General features: G+C 36.5%; 1 protein-coding gene across 1 annotated transcript in view; it reads right to left on the minus strand.

Annotated features, from left to right (window-relative positions):
- The window catches only part of gatad2b (GATA zinc finger domain containing 2B), a 75,932-nt gene that overhangs the window by 55,662 nt on the left and 605 nt on the right, over window positions 1-19,665 (minus strand). The gene's annotated exons all lie outside the window — the stretch shown is intronic.

A 19,665-nucleotide genomic window follows, 5' to 3' on the forward strand; every position in this document is an offset into this window, starting at 1 on the left:
TGTACACATGAATATATTTAAGAAACTTCCATTTCCATACTAATAATATTTATCATCACACAACAGTGTTACATATATTGATAGCTGTATGCAAAGGTTAGGAAAAAAAAAACATTATGTATTTTTTTGGGGTGTCAAGCGATTACAATTTTTAATCGTTATTAATAGCATAATTTCAATAGTTAACTCACGATTAATCACAAAATTTTAATATGTTATAAATGTACAATAAAATGTACAATATATATTTTTAAGTTTTCATACTCTTGTTAACATAAAAGTGGAAAAAAAATTAAACTAATAGAAATATGGCTGCAAATTTTAGTCATCGATACAGTAATTTCATAATAATTCATAAAATTGAGTTAAAATTTAAAAGATTGAAGTACTGTACTGTATAAACTAATGTGATATTGATTTGTGTTGGTCATTTTTCTGCCACTAGATGGCATAAATGCATTTGTAAGACATTAACGACAGTTCAGTGCATTTTTCTTTTCATATTAAGAGCTATCTAATCTGTAACATGAAGTATTTTGTGAAATTCTGCACATTTTTAAAATTGTAAAATGCAACTTGACCCCAGCCTCCACTAATATATGCATTATTATTATTACATTTACTACTGAAAAATTTTGATGTGGACATGTCTGCTGCGTTGCGACTGGAATTCCTCCAGTACAGGCTTTCTAAGTCAGGGCGGTCATTAACTCTTTGACTGCCAGACGTTTTCAGAAAAGGGATGCCGTGGGTGCCAGCCGATTTAAGCATTTTTGACTGATCTTTCAAGGTCCACAGAAAATTATGTGTTTGGACTATGGAAACCAAATGAAAGATTGGACTCTCATCTTTCATCAGAAAAAAAAGTTTGTTTCTACCTTATTCCGTTTTTCAGTAATCAACAATAGAAAATGGTTAGTTTCACCTCTGTTTTGAAAAAAAAAAAAAACGTCTTTTAACGTCTTTGGCACTCCTCCATATGATTTTACTAAACGTTATATAACGTTTTTGGCAGTCAAAGAGTTAATCACGCGTTTAAAAAAATGGTGGCGTTAAAGGAACTTGAAATTAACTCAAAATTAACGCACTAATTTTGACACCCCTAGTATTTTTCAAAATAATGCAAGCTCACACAATTTTTTATTTTATATTATACTTTACCACTCATCTCGTGATATGGTAGAAAAACGTGAGAGCACAAGCTAAATGAATACATAAACGCTTCCTGTAGCATTACAGGTGATTTTAATGCACCAAGCCCCCGCTGCTTAATACAGTATGTGGCTACAGGCTCGCAATGAGGTAATAATGCTCTCAAAAGCGGCCCCCCACCACAAAAAGGGACAGACTGCATACCTTGCTTTCTTTACCAATATACTATCTTTGTGTAGTGTGATTTTTGTTTATATTTGTTGTTATGCTGGTCCTTTATGTGAAACTTAGCCTGGGAGTGATGAGGTCTACGTTTAGCTGGTAGACACAAAGCTAAGAGGTTAATAACAAATCCAGACGAGCCACTAGTTGTACTCCTACAGTCTTTTCTAATAATAAATGCAAACATAATTCACCAAAATAATAGCGAATAATTTAAAAATACTTTAGCAACGCTGCAGAAAACACAAATTGTCAAACTGTCATGATACTTCAACAGTTTCCGATACTATATCTCCTTTAAGGGAACAAAATACCTGGAGCAACTTCCACCAGACAAATAATGGCTTGTCGCGAAAACAGCATCCATGAAACTAACAGCGGCTCAGTTCAGGTGGTGGAGTGGGCCTGTCAAACGTATTCTTTATTTTGGATCTTATTCTTTAATAGCAACCAATATACTGAACTCCTGATGCTGTGTCACTTTCTCTCCCTTACATTGCCGATACCTTGAAGGAAGGAGAGTGCTATATAGATCATTGGGACCAACAATCACATGTAAAAAGAAACAGTGCTCAGTTTTGTTGGTCAGAAAACTATTAACTCATTCACTCCCAGCCATTTTCACTGAAGCAACCCCCTTCGCTCCCGACTGGATTTTGACAGATTTTTTCAAGGCCCATAATATTGTGTTCTATTGCTATAAAAACAAGGAAACTACCAAAAGAAAGATTAGAGTCTCTTCTTTCATCAGGAAAAAATATATATTTGTATCTGTTTCCGTTTTGCAGCAATTAGCATTAGAATATTGCTAAATTTCATCATTATTCACAAACCTGTTGAAAACAACTGGGGAAAAGAGCTTGTTGCAACATGGCTCTGGTTTAACTCTTATACTCTGCTGCCACCTGCTAGCCGTTTTTGTAATAACTACAATTGCTTCAAGCGTTCTCTGCAGTTGAGAGGCTGCATCAAAGCCTTCTGTATGCTCTAGCATAAAAAAAACATTTTAAAAAAAACATATAAATACATTTTGGGGATTAAATGAGCTAAAAATGGTTATAGTTTTTGAGGGATTCAGCTCTTGTAATGTATCCGATTAGACTGTGAAGGTGTGCCTAATAATTACAGGTGTGCATCTAGTATCATCCACTCCATTTTGTTCTGACGAAGGCAAAAGAGTCACAATAGTGTCGAAAATGGAGCCAATCACTGTTACTTTGTTCTGATAAACGGAGTGCTGACTAGAGTTCTAACTGACAATTGCTGATAAAGATTTTCCTGCGCCCATTCTAACTGATGCACGCAGGGCATAGCAGGAAAATTTTCTATTACGCTTTAATTTTATGCTGATTTCAATGTAAATCATTATTAAGGCAATACCTGGTTACCTTTCTTTCATTTGATGGAAACATAGTTTTACAATGCTGAAAAACTTTTCAAAAAAAAGAAGGCTGACACTTGATTACTACACGTTGTAACACACTAAATGTACTCGTACAACAGCGTAACGACAGTTACTTCAAGTTTTATTTTCTGCAGTTACTAGTGCTGTCACTATCGAATATTATTATAAAGCGATTAATCGGACTCATATTAATTTTGCATTAAATGGTATTACAAAAACATTTTCCCCTTGATTTCTGTTTATTAACCAGTCATTAGTGTTTATTTTGTACTTCATATTCGTTATAGTGATTAAAAAAGGGGGATTGATGTTGTACTATGTTACCGGTTCAGTCAGTTTTCTGTAAAAACAGATGTTTGCAAATGTCTTATTTTGATTAAATACAGGAAAAATCTGTCTTCGTTCATGAAGGACTACACAAATCTGTGTACTATTGATATGCTATGATCAGTGGATTTGGACAAATTTAAATAAAAAAATTGATCCAAACGATTACTCGATTATTAAAATAGTTACCGATTAATTTGATAATCGATTACTTACAGCTCTAGCAGTTAAATAGATTTTGAATAGCTGCTGTATCGTAATATTGTCTGACGGGACTTTGGCTTTGGCCCACAAAAAAATTATAATGGCAACTTGCTTTTGGAGATATTACTGTCAAAGTGCCCTTGAGTAAGGCACCAAACCCACCAACACTTGACACTTTGACTTGTATAAAATTACTATAATATCTAAACTTGTTTTGTTAGCCCTTCTATAGCATTTTGTGTTGCGTTTTAGCATTAAGCTATCTCACTCACAACGCAAAGTTAGAGAGATTATGGATAAATACACAACATGTAATTGTCTTTGGTTTATGTTTAGTTTTAAAGTAAATTTCAACTGGGAGTAGTAATAAAATAATTGAAACAAACCTGAAGCAAAAATCCCGTGGCCCGCCAGGCCTATGAAGCAATGGGGGAAACCCTAACAAGCAAAAAACTCTAATGTTAGGCTTACAAAAGATTTGTGTCCAATAATCTTTCTAAAGTTGCAATTGCAAAGCAAAACATGTATCAGAGAACCAGATAGCAAATTATATGACATGCTTCTATCATTTGTGAATGATACAAATATTTAGGTGCTTCATTCTTTCTCAGTGACTTCCATTCAGCATTATCAGTCTCTCCTGAAACAATTCTTAATACAATTTACGAGACAAAGGCATCACTCTCAACCCAATGCCAGCGTGGTCAGTCAATTACCACAACAACTTGTCTTGCGCAGCCAGCCACATTACCTCACCACTAAATGTGCAAGCTCTGCTCCCCTGATAGTCATGTGATGTGCTCACTGCAGGTTGTACTGGTCTTTTGAGAGCCCTTTCACCTGAGGATGCCCAGGTGAAAAATAGGACTGCATCTATTCAATTTACACTTAACCTTGTTCACAACTTATTGGAGAAATAATACAGCGATTCTATTGTCCACTGTGAACACAATATAATTCCCAGATCAATCAGATGCTGACAGCTAGCCCTTTTCATTGCAGATGTTTTGCCCTTTCAGAATCATCAAAAGTGTTATCGGGATAAACCAATGGATATGAGACTACGTTTTCATCATTGTAAACAAGTAGTATACATACAGCAGGGTCTTTTATTTTATTTAGATGTCATAACATGGACAAATACTTACACTTGTTCTTTAAGAACCACATGAAAGATTTTTGCATCAATGCCATTTGTAAATGGCAATTTGCATTATTTGTTAGCATTAAGCTAGCAGAGACGAATCTATGTGTTTGGTTAAGCAATGAGTGTTGTTCACTTTGTGTGTTTAATTTTTCAGCAAACTTTAACTGGAGTATCAATAAACAGCTGTATCAATAAACACATCTACGAGATCTCTCAGTCAAGATGCATCTAGTGTTGTCACAATACCAAAATTACAACATTGAATATTTAAATAAAGTACCTTGAGATCAATACTAAAACAACCTAAAACATCACACAAAATATAGTACTCTAAATTCTTCTTCTTCTTTTTTTTTTTAAATTCAAAATACTATTATGCAATGGGGTATGTTAAATATAATTATATCATCCCTTTTGACAAAAATAAATAAATAAATGCAATCAAAGCAGTTTAATTATTAAAAATTTTGACACAAGTATAAATGATTCTTTTGACTGCTGTGATTCACAGCCTTGTTCAAAATAGAACATTTGCTGCACAGAAGAAGGAATTGTCACAAAAGGTAGAAAACTGAAAAGCAGCACACATTTCTCTTTTTTCCTCACTAACTTATTTGGATGGTTCATATTAGTAGGAAAGTAGAAACTATACTCAGCGCGCGATGGGCGGGCGCGGGGATTGGGGGGTCGCGAGTGTTGGAACGGAAACAACGCTGATGTGTGAAACTCTCTGAAATGCTTCGAACAACTGAGACGGACACACTACACACTCGCACCCCGTCGACGGGAACGCGCAACTGAGGGGCACAAAGGCAGAAGCGCAAGAACTGGGACGCGGCCCACACATCTCAATCAGGAAACGGAAACAAAGCTGATGTGTGAAAACCAGGAAGTCGGAAGTCCCGCCTCCTCCGTGGCTTATTGGCCACCATCTCGAAGACCAAAACCTTCAAATTAAGACTGGTTTTAATACTCACTCATCCCTAGCTAATCACAATGGTTTTATGAGCTTGAGAAACCCAAATAGAAGTCATGATTAAATGTTTACATTTTGTTTAACTTGATTAATCTGTTATCTTATCTATAAAGTTAGGTTTAACACAGTATGCACTATGCAGTATTTCTATATAGGACACAGTTTTACAGTAAACTTTAACTAGCAGTGAAAAAAATCGCTTGAATTAAGACCTTGTTTGCCTCTTATTTGGAGAATTGCTTTCTATTTGCTGAGTTGCACACGGCATGTTCACGAAGGGCAGAATGGTTTTAGAGAGTACAAAAAAAATTGCACAGGTGCGTTATTGAGCGAATAGCTGAGGATAGTGAAGCACAAAGCGCGAATAGGCAGGGCTCACTATAAATATGAACACACATTTGCCAGTGGAACATAAAGTTGAACCGCCCGCATCCATCCAGTGATGCTGGTCGACTTCAATTTTGTTTTCAAAATTTTGAAAGGGTCAAAACGATGCAATGTTCTAGGTAACTTGTAACACTTGTACCTGTCATACAAATCTAATCTGGTCTCTGTTATCACATGTTGTGATTTTCATTCTCCATACTTTTTTGCCGCCTAACAACTCCCACATAATACTTCCCATTTACACTGTTCAAATTTCAACTTGCTTCAAAAATTCACGTCTCCCGGGGTAAATATCGTCTGATTCCACATTACTTACAGTTATTCGCACAATTTAACGTTAAATATTTTCAATGGGACAGACATTGAACTTTTTCTAAGTATCACTTTCCCCGCTCACTTCCATACATATAACTTACCATCATTACCAGGTGTCTGATAATGCTCGGTGGCACAGTTGGTAAAGTGCATTGTCCAGTAACCAGGAGGTCATAATTTTATAATTTCTCTCTCAATTGACTTCAAAAGCATTCCACATGCATTCAAATCTTAACATTCAGCTATTAGCATTCAGCTTTCAGCATCTCCACGCAATTTCTCCAGAAATTGCACTTAGTCTAGTATTAAATGAGATTGTCCAATAAAATACTCTTTAAACACTAATAACAAGTAAGCTGTCACATAAGCACCTTATGCATCTTGACTATCTGTTCCCTGTATGAAAGTTCAATGCCCCAAATTAGTTTGATATTGTTTTCAAATTCCAAAACAAAATGAGTTTCCACTGTACTTGACATCTTTCTCTGCTTTGTTGTTCTAATGGTTCTGCATATAATTCGGGGGGTTTAAAGATAAACATTGAATTATAGAAACCGTTAAGACTCCATAATTGAGACGGTACTATCCAAAAATACTTCAACAATCTACTACAGTGCAATGGCGTTCCTATAAATTATTATGCAACTCAGTGTGTCACTTCCTGCACTACATATCACTTACTACTTGTATTGAAATGGAGAGAAATGAATGCAGACAAAAAAAAAATGTAACAGACAAAAGTAAGTCATGTGCATAGTAGAAGCATAAAATATTCCCTTTTATAATCAATAAGCCTTTAGGTTCCTACAATAAATTACCTGTAAGAACAGCCAAGAGTATGCATGGTCGTCGTATTATCAGACAATAGAGGTATGTGTGGCAAGAGTATCGTGTTGCTTTAAGGAAGGGGGTGTACAGATGTAATTTTTTGACAATTTATTTGTTTTTGCCTAGAGACAGAGAGTGCAGTCAAAACGCACTGAACCAGTTTAAGCCGGTTTGTAACCTCAGGGTATGGAATCATCTCTTAATACGTAGCTGTTAGTGGTCAGGTCGTCACACGGAGAGAGAGAAAGAGAGTGTGTGTGTGGGGGGGGGAGAGGGCGGGGGGGGGGCAAAGAGGAGGAGCAGTGGCCCTGTGTGTTTTCATAGCAGAAAGAGGAAAATCTCTTCCTTGAAGAGCTGGCATTTTGACAGAGGAGGGAGAGCAGAACTTCAGACCACAGGGTGGGGCATTCACTGTTTCACCAGCCAAATGAGAGGGAAAAAAAGAAAGAAAGAAGCAGCGGGAACATGAGACATTTAGTCAGAGCGCGGCACTCTGAGGAAGCGTAGATATCTTAAAATAGGGCTGAATGCGGTAGCCAATAGGACAATCAATATCCTGCAAAGATGTCACACGCAATCCGTATATGTAGTACAAAAAGACAATGCCTCTCACACGTGACACATGGCATTGCAATTGTATGTTTACACGTTGGACAGAGGTTAACATTTCTGTGGATTTGTGAGCAAAAAATAGCAACAATGGGTGGATTAACATGGGGCAATTTGGAGGTTATGGAGCAAACAGAAGACAGAGACAAAATTTTTCTTTTACAAACAAGTTGATCAATTTATAAGAATAAAATGTCAGTTGATCACTATCTATATATAGATGTACAATATCTAATATCTAAATCTTAATCTAGTCACATACACACATACAGTGGATTGAAAAAGTCCACACACCCCTGTTCAAATGCCTGTCTTTTGTGACTTTAAAACAAGAGGCCAAGTAAAAAAATAAAATAAAAAATCATAATTTTTCTACTACAATGTTGGTGGCAGCATCATGATTTGGGGATGTTAGTCTTCAGCTGCAACTAGAGTGATAGACAAAGGAAGGGAATTATGAACAGTTCCAATTATATCAGGCAGTTACTAAAGCTGTTTCTGCTGGAAAGCAAAAAAAAATAAAAAATCACTTGTTGAAAATATTTATTTTTTCCCCTCCATTGAGTTGTACAAGTAGTGAAATGATTGATTTTGGGCTCTTTTCTTTATACAGTATATATCATAAAATCCTGATATTTGACCAGGGGAGTGTGGACTTTTTATATCCACTTTAAATACACCTAAAAAGGTATATGCAGGGTTGTGTGGAGCTGTACCATTGAATTAGACTTGCACGTGGGCCCTGCTTTCACTGAAGAAAATTGTTTGCCTTAGTTGTACACAGGGTACAGGGACAGGCAGACAACTCTTGGATTTTAAATGTTAAAACAAATAACTCTAAAGTCAACCTTATATTTCAAACTATGAATCCAGAATTTGAATGGACGAGACAGGAAAAAGTCTTTGATCTCGCTTTCCTCCCAGTCTGCTTTTTTCTTTAGCTTCTCTGGAACACATCTAAGACTGAACAGTTTGGAGTCTACTGTAAATGACTTGTACCTTTACTCTTTTTTTTCACATTTTCATTGTAATACCAACTGTGAATGGACATCTTCCAAAATATGCTTGATCGACTATGTGGGAATTAACAGGGAATTCATTGAATAATTATCATTGTCTTCAATGTTGTCAACTAAACCATTTTTTATTTATATTTAACAAGTTTTCTGACCTGATGTTTCAGAAGTCACGATCAAGACAGCTAATATGAGCTATACTCAAAATTTCAGCGCACATTGTTGTTGGAAAATTGATGCACATTGTAAATATGATGATTAATAGTGATTTAATGTGAACGTGTATACTTGTATATGTAACTTTAATAGGACAACTTATAATTTCTTTAAATATTTTTATTTCTTAACCATAACAACATCATATGAACACATGAAGTAGAAGCTAAAACAATTCAATTACCCACACTGCTTTATAGAGCTGGACGATTAACCAAAACTTTATCGCGATTTTGATTTTGGTTTCTCTCGATCATTAAAACTTAATGTTTGAAGAAAAACGCTCAATGTGCAGAACGCTGCAGCACGTTTACAAGTTCCCTACCTTGTGAAAGGACCCTGAACGCACCATGTAGCTTGTAGCTAGCCCGGAGCGAATCAGTGTGATTCTGCCGTCTGCATCCTTTAATGACACTCCAGTTCGAGTTAACTGTAAAACCTAACACGATAAGGAGAATTACATACAGTGTGTATTTAAATACAAAACATGCTTCGTTTTTAATACATTGTGAGCCTAGCGCTAATGCTAATGCAAGTGAATGGAGGATTCCATTCAAATGCTAACAGGAAGGTAGCATCAACTTTGGGAGTAATAGTCATTCAAATAACAAATATTCACACACAAATGCTGTGGAAACACAGGTAAGATAACACTACTCAAAGGCACAAATTCTTACCAATTTGTGAAAAGCAAAGTTATTTTAATAGAATTCAATCGCAACTTTCTTCTGTTCTCATTGTAAGCGTGTACACCATGGATGCACCGGCACCACACTGCCCCCAAGAGGCCAAAACGCACAGGAGCACCCAGTATTCGTTTTGCAATTACTGTTTTAGTAGACAGTATATTTATTTTACTTTTTGATTGTAACTTTTTTTTTAAAGTATTGACAGAATAATTTTGTTTTCCTCAAAATTCAATGATACAAATATATCCAAGGACTTTTTAGTTCTTGCTTTCTTTTTTATTTTATTTTTCATACCAACATACATTTCCACATGACATAGCACAACATACAATCCCTGAGGTCCCAGGTTAAGTCCCCAGACTATAGATATAGATAAAATAAATATGATAAAGAGGGTAACGTAATGCTTAAGCTTGAAAATGAAAAATGAAAATGCAAGAGGCTTGAATTTCATATATTTATAAGGTTACGTTATACTTGACAAAAAGAATAGTGTTCAAGAACAAAGTCTTCAACGTGAAGGGATGAAGGGGCGCAAGGCTATGGTTGGCTATGGTCAACCAAGAGCTATTGAACGGTTTACCATTTTTTTGATCATATGACGTCTATGTAATATTTATCATTAGATTCTAAAATATCAATGACAAAGTGACAATTGAATATGTAATACTACATCATTTTGACATACAATTTAAATATGTTGAAAGAGTAAGTAGCATTTGTGTCTTAATGGGTAGAAAATGGCCGGCTAAACAGGATTTTATTTATATTTAGGGATTTGGTGAGTACATGAGTCATGCTTCTGACATGCACATTACATAATTTTCTTGCTTTTAGACCTGCGTGTGTGACTCAACTGAGTGTACAGTTTGGAAAAACATCATCCGTGTTCACTAGTCCATTAAAGTGGAAACAGAAATCTAACAACCCTGTCTCCCTTCTGATTAAATAGAAATAATTTGGACCAAAATAGGGAGTCTGGACAGGACTACTCATATTCCATTGCATTACCTGAAAAAAAAAAGCCTCCAGATTTAATCTTCAAGTCACAATTGTGCTGATGTGCTCCGGTGTGCAGGAGGGTATTAGGAGGATTTCATTGATACAAGTTGACTGAGGTGACCTTGTGCGATACCTGGTCAAATGCTGCACAGCAATGCAGCAATGATCTGCACCCTGCTTATTCACTGACTGGATTAGTCATAGCTGCACTGCTGCTGACTGCTGAACCGTTTCTACAACCCAAAAAGCCCAGGAGCAAACACTTCCCCACTCACTTGTCATTTTACCACAGTTAGAATCTGCACCAATCCACGCTTGATTGTGTTTGTACTCTTTCATTGACATCATATAAAATGATTAGTGCTGAGTAACAGGTATTGTCCTGTGATTCTAATGATTCTAATTAAAAGCTTAATGCAGCTTTTGAGCTCTGCGTGGAAATCAAACTACATTGCGACGCAGCATTAAAAAAAAAATGCTGAAAATATTTTAGAGGGTGGGGGCAATATTCCCAGAAAAAAAACTTTGTGACTTTATAAAGTGGCAAATTTGCGAGAAAAAAACTTGTAAATTTGCGAGTTTATAAAGTGGCAAATTTGCTAGAAACAAAAACTCAGAAACTTACGAGCAATACACGTTTCATAGCTATAGTCTAATGTGAGGATTCATTGGTGGTTAATGCGACACTGTTTATAAAATAAAAAGGCAGGATAAGGACGGATTCATCCTCAATTTAAACTCTACTCGTCCTACACGGCAGCTAGAGCGACAACACTTCCTGATCCCTTATCAGCCGACTAAACACTAACCAATCAGAAGCTAGCAGACTTTAGGTAAACGCAAGTGAATGATGTAGAGCAGCAGCTTCGACACATTAACTTAGCTACTTGTACAAAAAAAATACCAAAATCTATGAATGTGTAAACAATAATTCTGGAAACATAAATGTACAAGTAAGTATTGATTTTAATAAATTAACTTAAATGCTTGATCCTCAGGGTGTGCCACTTAATAAAGTCACAAATTTACCATTATAAAGTCACAAATTTACAAGTTTGGTTGAATATGGCTTCTGAGTTTTTTTTCTCGCAGATTTTGCCACTTTATAAAGTCTTTTGCCCCCTCCCTCTAAAAAATATATATATTTATACGTGGCCCTAATACGCTGTTGTAATTAACAGAATTAATTTCTGGAAGCAAAAAAAATGTGAACGCTGATTAATTAACTAGCTAATAAAATCTAATTAAATTCAAAACATCGTCATTTAAAAAATGGAATAGTTGAAAATTTGCTAAATCGTGAAATCGAGTTGAGTCTTCTGGATTATTAAAAACTGTTGTTTTTATGTTCTGTTACATCCAAATGTTTTTGTGAGTTGTAATTATGCACAAGTGAAAGAATGCTGGATGGGTGCTTTACAAGACATGTTTACAATAGCTACCAATTACTTAATTGCACTGTGCATTTAAGCACAGACTATGAATGCCAAGTTTAAACTGATTCAGAGTCAGTACACATTGTTTTTGAATAAATTAAACCTTTAAATAAATGTTTGTTGGGTTTATTAGATTAAAATCGATTCAAATTGTAATCGTCATGAATGACTGAAAAAAAAAAGATTTTATTTTTTGGCTATATCGCCCAGCCCTAACTCTTTCAGTGAGGCCCGAAAAGTCAAAACTGAAGGATATTATTATTATTGCAATCTTGTATAGGTCACCTGAATATTTTTTTGTCCAGAATCAAAAAGCCAGCAGAACTGCTGAAGTGTATTCCCTATTTGGAATGTGAAAGATGCTGCTCGTTGTGATGAACCAACAGAGGTTTTGCAAGCTTTTTAAGGCTCATCGAGCAAGCTGTTCTGCAAGTACAGCCCACACATTGTGCTCTCATCAACACTTGCTCGTCAGGCACCCAACTGCAGAGACAAGATCCTTTCTTTTACATTGGGATTGTCCAACAATGCCGTAAAAGTGAAGCCGACGCAAAGCCACCTAGCCTGTTAACATAACAGCAGCTAAAATGCTGCAATATGATTTGACCTTGAAATTGACCTTGTGGATCATGTGACCATAAATTCCTTCATGAGATGTAATCTCTCACATTCTCTCTAAAACATATAAAAGTTTCAAAGTAATACAAAGTATCCTAACCCCCATGATCTATCATTGAATAATTGAGGGTCTCTGTTGAACGGGAACGAGTCATGCCCCATTTTTTGTTTTAAACCGAAGATTGAAAAATGGAAAATTAGCCTTTATGTAATCTTCTACAGTATTATGTGTTTTTTTTAACAAGTCTCGAAACAAAATATGACGGCAAATTGGTTCCCCGTCAAGCTTTGACTTGAAGCAGTAAGACGACATTGCGCTGCTACTTCTTCTATGTCGTTACAGCAGAAGAAGAAGATCTCCAGGTCAAGACTCCGAATGCATCCTATGTTATAAACCAATCAGCAGCTGTGCTTGAACTGTTTCCATCCGTACTGCCTGACGCGGAGTCCGTGGTACTGCAAAGTTGGTCGCATTTGCGAGCATATTGGTCGCAGTCTCGAGCCCTGATCAAGCACTTCAAGCATGTGTTCCTGTTTGGCTCACCAGGGTTCTGTTTGTAATGGTAAACGATGACTTGGCATTTCACCATGGGATGTTTAAGTCAGATGATAAAAGCTTATCAACGACAAACAGCGTAACATTCAACCAATGCAAAATTAAAACCTGCTATTGAATTTAACAAAGAAGAGGATATAGTACAGTGCGCCATCACGTGTATTTCCAGTCTCCAATACTTCATAATAGTGTATTTTGAGTTCTTCCCATTCCATTATTGGTATTGCAAGGAAGAAGCGGATTGACCTGACTGCTATAGCAAAAAGTAAAAACAGTCGAGAAATATATGAGAGTGTGGATATTTGAAAAGTTCTTGACAATGAATGCCTTATTCAACTAGACAAAGTGCAATTTCTGGAGAAATTGCGAGGGAATGCTGGATAGCTGAATACTAATATTTGAATGCATGTGGAATCCTTTATTATAACAATAATGTTAAATGGCATTGAATAAAAATTATGTTTAAGATGCTGAATTTTGGATCACTACCGCCACCTGTGGCAAAAAAATTAAACTGCACACTCGCTTCTTCAAATACACTATTTGCACATGACGAAACATTTGCAAACAGAGTCCAGGAAATTCAAACCCGAATTCAGTCTGGAAAACTACTGTCAAAAGAGGTCCTATTGTGAACATAAAGTTGAAAGCTGACAATATTTAATAATATAGAACAACACTTCATGTCAAAAGCCATTTAGTAAAATGGATGTTAAATTATTGGATTAAATTAATTCAGAAATTAAAAAAATAAAAGTGTTCCAAATGGGAATCAAACCTTGACCTTCCACATGCCAGTCCTTTGCTGTAACGACTGCACAACTCTGGATGGAATGGATATTGTATGCAATTGTATTGAGTAATCAAGTATAATACAAAGCTGAAAATATGGACTAATATTGAAAAAAAGTTCATGTCAAATGACTTTTAATGAAATGGATGTTAACTTGTTGTATAATGACTATTTCTGAAATTGAAAAAAAAAAAAAAAGTGTTCCAAGCAGGGTTTGAACCCACACATTAGCCAGGCGGATGTTACACCAGTCTGCTAAAGCGTGACTTGGTCACAATTATGGCTAATGGCGTAATTGGTTCCAGCATTCCCACAATGATAGGACTAGTATATTTCTGTGACAGAGACTCTCTGCGCTTTGCTTTTTAGGCAGTAGCGACGGGTACCCGGAAACATTTGTTTTTTGTTGTGAACGTCCATGTGATAAGACATGGCATGATTGGCTGATACAGCTGCATTCAAATTCAAATTCTCCATGGCAGCAAAACTAGTGGCCAACGGTCGGCCACCCACAAAAACTATTTGCAGAACCTTGCACACTGTGTGACAGTTCAGGGGACTTGAGTTCCGTTGCTCTGTGTACAGCTGAGTAATTATTTCGCAGAATAGGGCAGGGAAAATAGCTAAATATTATATTGGCGTAAAATGAGTTCATACAATTCAGAAAGCAACCCTTCTAAACAAAAGAGGTGGCAGGGTAGAGGGAGAAAGTCAGATACAGTATGTTTGTGTACGCCTGTAGATAACTAGTGTTTCTCCGTTCATTCCTGTATTTGAGGAAAAACGACAAATTAGCTTTGACATCCGGATAACCCTGAACATAGCCTTTCAATAGATGGGAACAATCCCTTATAGTCCAGTTCTCAAGCAAGTACGGTCAACATCTGGATAAAAGTGCTTGAGTTGGCAAAAAAATAATTTAATAAATGAAAATGCTGATAACAATGATCCTTTGTCATCATCACTAATGCTAACCACACTGAATTGGACGGTTGGGTGCCAAAGTAGCTTTAAACAGCTACACTCAATGAAATCCAACAAAGTTTATGTTTGTATAATTTTTCCACATCAAAATGGGACGTATGTATTTATTAGGGCCCAACTGATATGCATTCTTTTAGGCTGATGCCGATTTTTTGCAGAAAAAAATACCCAATTTATATATATATATATATATATATATATATATATATATATATATATATATATATATATATATAGAATGCATGAAATTACGCACGAACTTTTGCTATTAAGATTCTCTGCTTTAAATAAAAAGTCAATTCATTTCAATGAAGTATACAAGGTTATTTTATAGATTTATGTGTCAATAATAAAACCATTCTTACTTGTTTACAACTGCTGTAAAGAATGAGCCCTTTCTTTTACATATTTTATTTTGTTTTATTATTATTATTCTCGGGACTTACTGCGCTAACCTAGGACCTTGGTGATTGTTTTCCTTGCCATGTCATGTGGAAAAATGTGTGTTAAGACAAAAAAAAAACCTTGGATGTTTTGCATCCTTGAATTTTGAGAAAAGAAAGTCTTTGGGGAATCCTTGAAATATCAACTGTAAATAAATATACTTGAAAGGATATTCGTTATTTGAAGGAAAAAAGTTGATGCTAACTTCCTGTATGCATTTGAATGGGATCCTCCCTTTGCTTTTAGCATTAGCGCTAGGCTAGCGATGTTCTAAAAAAACGAAGCATGTTTTGTATTTAATTATACAGTGGATGCAATTCTTAACGTCATGTGTAGTCTTACAGTTAACTCCAACTGTGGTGTCAAACAGTTTAAAGGATGCTTGGGGGACAACAAAATAACCAGAATAACATACGCTACACACTTGCTATTTGCTGATGCTACGCAAGCAAACTGGTGCATTCAGGGTACTTTCACAGCGTCAGAAACTTCTGTTTTCTTCGATAACGTTTTAAGGGGAAAACAATCAGTCAATTGTCCCAATTGGCCGATTGTTTTGGCCAATGTTTGGAGGCCCATAATTGGCAGCCGATTAATCGGTCGGGCCCTAGTATTTATCATATATTTCTAAAAGCAGCGGACATGACTGCTTAGATGAGAAGGTGCTTTGCCGGGTATAGACCTCAGGCTTCATCGATGCAACCACTGTAAGAGACTCTCTTGCTGGTATCTGGCCCATTAATTCAGACTCGTGCCTGGCTCAAAATCAGAAGAACATGTTCTAACACCCCCCTCCCTACACTACCCTTTGTCTCACCATATCTATGTATCCAAATGACCAGAAAATGTCTGCTTTCCTCACTCTTTTTAAAAATAGGCTATTGCAACTACGCAAAACACAGTTTTAGGCAGAAATAGACATTTGATTACAAATCGTGAAAGGGGTCCACATAATTTTGATTATTTTACTAAATTATATATTTTTAAAAGCATGTACTAGATTTGTCACTGTGAGCCTTATCTAAACTAAGGCACTCAGAGACTGCCAACAAACACCTAGCAACCACATCAAGAAAAAAATTATATTTGTTGTTTGTGGTTATTAGAAGCAGGATCCTTTAAAAACGGACTTGCGCTAGTTCCAGCAGGACACCTGGGGGACACCCTTGCAGCTACTGGAACGCTGCCTGAAACAAACAAATCACTAGGCACCAAATGCGGTACATTTTCCGTTTGGGGTTAGCTACAGTAACACCAGTTTTGCATTCTGAGTATTGCTGACATATTTACTTTGGAAGTGGTTCGCCTATACAAAGACATAAAGATTGCGCAACCTTGTGGTCAGAGGTAACCGACGCCTGACGTGTTTACACAAAACTGGCAAAATGCTGCCCTACCACAGTTTTGTCTGACCCGTTTTTACAGACATTTGGTCATTCCATTTCCTTCAATTATCACACTGCTGCTCGGACAATGTTCAATACATCTGCAGAAAACACACCAATTTGAAAACAAACAGCCAGTTGCAACAAGGTATGTGAACAACGACAACAAAGAAGAACAAGCGTCTGCTTTTTTTTTTTTTTTTTTTTTTTTACTTCTCAGTATGTGGCTGATGGCCATGCTAAGAAGACAATTTTTTATTTCAAACGTGACTGAGGGCAGACAACTGCAGCAAAGTGGAAACTGTGGGGTACAACACAGCATCCCCAGCTAAGACACAACACATTTTCCTCTAATTCTCAAGACATCTTTCGTGTCTTGTTTTACTGACAGCCCAAAACCCAAAGACGTGCAAAGGATGACACAAAACTGACCAGTTTTTGATATTTGATACAGTACTTCCTTATTGAGCCCAAAATGAAAATGGGAACAAAAAGGCACTCACACAGAGTAAGGAAATGAGTAAGTACTGGGTCTTTCCATTGCATTTGTTGACAATAAAACACAGAACAATACACCATGCACAGTGCTACGAAACATGGCGGAAGGCAATATTTTTTCACCTACAGTACAAAGAACTAAGACTAGGACAGGAATGTGTGCGTATGACGTTTTTTTTTTTTAGAATACAGCAGATGGAAAACTAATCCAACATAATTACACTGTATGCAGAGTACAAGAAAAAAAAACTCAGGCAACACCTCAAATCTTTTGAGAAACCTCAATGATCTCGTAAGTTAAAGTACATTTTGTCTTGTATGCATGAAAATTTTGGTTGTAGTGTTTTGCAATTTCAATTGTCTTCTATTCAAAATAAAACTAGCAATAACTTTGGATGACTGGGGAATTATAATCACAATGAATCAAACAACTTCAGCTCTATTGTTGACTAACAAAGACAGAATTACCCAACAATTTGCTTATCACAAACATTTTACGAACAGTAGATTTGGTAAACTAAAACATATGCAAACAATAATCAATAATCGCAGAAATATGTACTTTCAATCTACCACCTTAAGATTTTACAGCACAGTGAGAGAAAGGCGAATATGGCCAATTAGTAAACTTAAACATTTTAATTTCCATTAGCTATTTCTAGCTATCTCCCATGGTGCTTATTTACCTGCTAGGGAACTAGCTAGCTAGCATCAGGGACCAAAGCCAAACTGTGGCAAGGTTTTTTACTTACTGGACTTGGATTTGCCACCTCTGATATTATTAGGGTTAAAAAAAATGTAGATCTGTGACACGTCTCTGAAACTCAATCAAAGCTAAATGAGAACAATTTAATTTAATTCCTAACTCCCCAAAAAACAAAAAAACATGGAGTTGAAAACATCATGTAGCTAACTTGTGCTAGCCATGGATGGGCTAGCTACTTCTAGTACAGAATATAGTTATCGAAAATAGTAAACGGTTTTAATGTGTTACTTTACAAAATGGGTTAACTTTTTTTTTTGTAGAGGTGGCAAATTCTGGTCCATAAAGTAAAAACCCTGCCACAGTTTGGCTTTAGCCCCAGGTGCTAGCTAGCTCCCATGGCGCTCGTTTACCTGCTATGGAGCTAGTTAGCACCTGGGGCTAAAGCCAAACTGTGGCAAGGTTTTTACTTTATGGACCTGGATTTGCCACTCCTGATATTAAGGTTAAAAAAAAAAGTAGATTTGTGACATGTCTCTAAAAATCAATCAAAGCTAATTGAGAACAATGGTGAACTTGTTTTAATGTGACATAAATTGAACAGTACATTAAGATGATAATAGTTTGTCACCTGAAGTGATTTCCCCCCTTTTTTCCCTATTGGGAAATATTTTGAAATTGGAACAAATCAAATTCACATAGCAGACTGCATTACGACTAGCTTGGAGTATTCATAATTACAACAATGACATGGCACTACAAAAGAGTCACATGACATCACATACTAATAGATTGTGTAATATAACACAAAATTATTTAAATAGTGCAAAAACCAGGGATGCCAAGGGACCCTGAGCTGGGAAGAGGAAGGGGAAAAGACTCCATCATTGAGAATACTACAGTTCATTCACTCTTCTCAACAGCAGGAACTATTCATTCATACAGACCAACTATCACGGTGTGAGCAAAAGGGCTGAGTTTATCAAGTTCTGGTAGCTTCTATTTCGGGACCAAAGGTTGTGGGACTGCTTTAAATTGATAAGGAAGTGACAATTTGTCAAGGGGAACCCTGATGTTCAAGAAAGAGCAGCTGGTAGGAAATGATAGTATGCTATTTTCTAAAACGGCGCAATGAGGTACACGAGAGTGACAAAGCAATGACAATCACCTTATAGACGTCAACTCAGTTTTTCTGACTTACATTAGCTATGATAGGCCAATCTTGTCAAAACTGTGTGTTTGCATTACACAAAGACACTGAGTCACATGTGGCCTATATGCTCTCAACGTGCATTTTTGCTCCAAAAATAAAGTTAGAAAGTTTACAAAAGTGATCTTTATATTGTTTAAGCAGCTACGTGACTGGGGTAAATTTTGGGGAGCAGCAGCAAAGGTGAAGTAATAGCTGCATTAAAGTGCACAATGATGGGCAGACTACATTTAATATTGATTCCATTTTGGTCTCTTAAGCCACATCTACCTTAGTTTATCCGCCACTCTGGGAACAAATCAGCCCCTCGGCCCGGATCATTCATCGCTTGCCCCCTTACAGTAAGATCTTGGTTATGCTGTCAGGCGCCAGGCAGCCATTTAGGTGCATATGAACCCAGTTGAGTCTCCACGTAAATGGCTGATACATTTCGTATTTTTCCCCCCTTCCTAATTGCTGAGAGCCATCAGCAGCCGCCGGCCTCCTCCCCAGCGCGTTTAATCCACCACTTCAAGCTGCTTTACCTCCATAAAACCATTCTAA

This window comes from Vanacampus margaritifer, chromosome 17, assembly GCF_051991255.1.
Source record: "Vanacampus margaritifer isolate UIUO_Vmar chromosome 17, RoL_Vmar_1.0, whole genome shotgun sequence".
Taxonomy (NCBI): Eukaryota; Metazoa; Chordata; class Actinopteri; order Syngnathiformes; family Syngnathidae; genus Vanacampus; species Vanacampus margaritifer.